Here is a 3271-nt window from a genome sequence, read left to right on the forward strand (position 1 = left end):
TATCAGACAATTTATTCTGAGGGTTAATCACATGAGTAAAGTGTACAATCACAAGGACAAGATGCACTTGGCAAAAATGTTTTTCCATAGAGGCATATTGACTAACAGCAGCAAGCAATGAGGACTCTGAAGTAAACTCACTACACCTGGGAGGAGTACAAAACCACATTCCAAGAACAATCATGTGTTTTGAAGAAACTGGTCACAAGACTTTGCTCATAAGCATTCAGAATTCTCACAGGACTCCATTCTTGGACCATGTTCCTACAGTGATGGCTTGTGACACAATGCTTAGCACCATGATCACACAATCAGGGCTGAACTTGTAACTTTGATGTGCAGTTGATCATAGTTCACGAGCTGAGATGTCTGTAATCCACTTGGAAGACTGTGGCAGAAGGATTGTTCCAGATTTCAGGCCACCCTGGCCTATATGGTAAATTTTGACTTAGATTACACAGAAGGACTCCATTTCAACAAAACACAAGCCAACTAAGACTATGACTATTGACAAGTATAGTTCAAAGATGGCTTTTGACCCAACAACCCAATCTTTGGACATTTTCCAATAGAAATGAAAACCCGTGTCCACCAGATGGTCATAGAATGCTCACAGTAGCACTGTGGGTAACAGCTCCCAGACAGGTCAGAACCTCCATGTTTACTAAGAGCAGACAGACAAGTAGTGGTGTGCCTACATAAATGGGTAGATAACAGTTTCGACAATGTGGCTGAATGTCACAAAGATGATGTTGAAGGAAAGTCAGTTGAAAGAACATGCAGTATGTTTTCCATTCATGCAGTTCAAGTTCAGGCAGATTCCAGGGCAGAGTGCTAACAGTGATCTCAGGAGATCATGCCCACAATGTGTGTGTAGCGTGCACAGAATCTTTTATTCTGGATCTTTGTTATATGGCTGTGTTTGGTTTGTGAAAGTCATTTAGCTTTATGATTCATGCACTTGTCTGTAATTAGAATTTGACTTCAAAGTTTAACCTCAGACCTGTTAGAATGGATAAACTCCAGAAGACTGAGAACAAATGTGGGCATGCCGGCTCAGATACAGAGAGCAGGCACTCCCATCCCATGATGGGTGGGAGGGTAAAATGGAACAGCCACATTGGAGCACACTGATAATTTCTTCCAAAACTAAATATGCTTTCAGTATATAACCAAACAAACACATTCTTCTTGTCCAGCCAAGGAAGCAGAAAACTTAAGTCCACACAGATGTCTGCACATGGGCATTGTGAAGCTTGACATTGGCTGTCAACTTGACTGGATTAACAGATGTCTACAAAATCAGTAAAATACATCGTGTGGGGGGAAGGGCAAGAGAGTGCTTTCTGAAACAATTAGATCACAAAGCTCTGACCTAATGAAAGGTTTAACTCACTGGCAGGTTTAACATTTTAATAGATTGTTGGCAGGTGGTGGGCGGTGGGAAGTGGATTCTGTAGAAAGTAGGTGACTGGGAGCTTGTCCTTTTGGATTATAGTTGTCCTGGTCCCTTCCTGCTGCTGTGCCACTGTTTCTTGTGCACCATGAAGTGAAGAACCTCCTCTACCACACACGCCCATCGCCATGCTTTCTGCCCAAGTATCTTAAGCCAAGAAACAGACGAAGGGAAAGATTTGTAGAAGAGAAAAATATGTCAGGGAGTTAAGGTACTATGATTACCCATAATACTTCTTGGGACTTAGTGGAACCCAGAGATCTAGAGGTGGTAGGAAAATTAAAAAGTCATGTCCAAAGGGAATGTAATCCAAGACTGATGTGCATGAGATTATGAAGGGAAAGAGAACAGAAGGGAACTTAGGGTCAAGTCAGAATTCCAATTACCAGGAGTGGTGACACAGACCTATATATATATAGTCCTAGCACTGGGGAGGTAGAAGCATTGTGAGTTCAAGTCCAGCCTGGCCTACCCAGCAAATTCTTGTGTCTAGAAAAGATAATTTTATCAAACAGACAGACAGAAGTTGAGCCTGTAAACCAGGTAGAGATGGAGTAATGATTAGGAGTAAAACCTGGAGAGATGTTCATACAGGTAAGGGAAAGACAGGCCACATGGCAAATACTACCAGAATTCATGTGAAATGATGGGCGGTAAGTCTATTTGCAGGAGCAGGAAATCAAGTTTAGTGTGGTGGTTTAAATATGCTTGGCCCACAGAGTAGCACTATTAGGAGGTGTGGCCTTGCTGGAGGAGGTGTGGTTTTACTGAGGAATTGTGTCACTTTGGGTGTGGGCTTGAGACCATCCTCCTAGCTGCCTGAGGAAAGTCTGCTCCTGGCTTCCTTTGGATGAAAATGTAGCACTCTTAGGCCCTCCAGCGCCGCGCCTGCCTGAATGCCTCCATGCTTCCAGCCATGATGATAAAGGATATATCTCTGAATCTGTAAGGCAGCCCCAATTGTTGTCCTAGGTCATGGTTTCTGTTCACAGCAACGCAAACCCTAACTAAGACACTTAGCAAGAGCTAAGAGCTAAGAGACATAGTGGGTGATGTCAAGTTGGGGTGGGCTGAGAAGTGGATGAGACATGGACAAGAGACAAAGTGCTGTTATTTCAAAATCCTACATCTGTCATGGAAGAGACAGTCCTGAGTGCAGTAAAGACTTTAAACGGTGACTTGGAGGCCTGCTGGGTGAATCCACCTATTGCAGCTGGCTCACATTTGCAAGGAAGCAATGACTTGTTACCTACTGCACCAAGGAAGTCCACACAACACGGGTAAAAATGGGTAAGATGGTGTTGGAAAGGACTGGTAGGATGTGGGTGTGTAGCCAATACATTTGGGTACCTTTAAGGAAGTGAGGTCTTTGTGGGTTGTACGGCAGAAGAGGAGTTAATTCCACGCGTGGCTCTTTTCTGAGACCAGGGAGAATACACAGCACAACTTTGTAATTGGTAAAGCAGCAGCAATTTGGTGGCTGAGATGAGGGATGTTTGGCAGTTTTGTGGCTTGGCCAGTGATGGTGTTTTTTCTGGTCTCTATCCCAGTGGGACAGCTGAGACCCCCGCTGGGCGCCATCCTGCTCCCCGGAAGGTCAGAGGGTGCTTTGCCTGCTCGGTCACACTGAGAACAGTGGACAGGTGCAAACCTGCCTCTCTGGCCAAAAGCTTGTGTGGATGTCAGGTTCGGCGCCACTACTCCCTTCTTCCCGGGGAAACGCCACAACAATTTATCACGGGACCAAATGCCCATGCCAAAAGCACCTGTGCGCTTGCGCAGCCCACCCCGCACGCCCCGCCCCCGCGCGTAGCA

The sequence above is a fragment of the Apodemus sylvaticus genome, chromosome 9 (assembly GCF_947179515.1).
Source record: "Apodemus sylvaticus chromosome 9, mApoSyl1.1, whole genome shotgun sequence".
NCBI classification, from domain to species: domain Eukaryota; kingdom Metazoa; phylum Chordata; class Mammalia; order Rodentia; family Muridae; genus Apodemus; species Apodemus sylvaticus.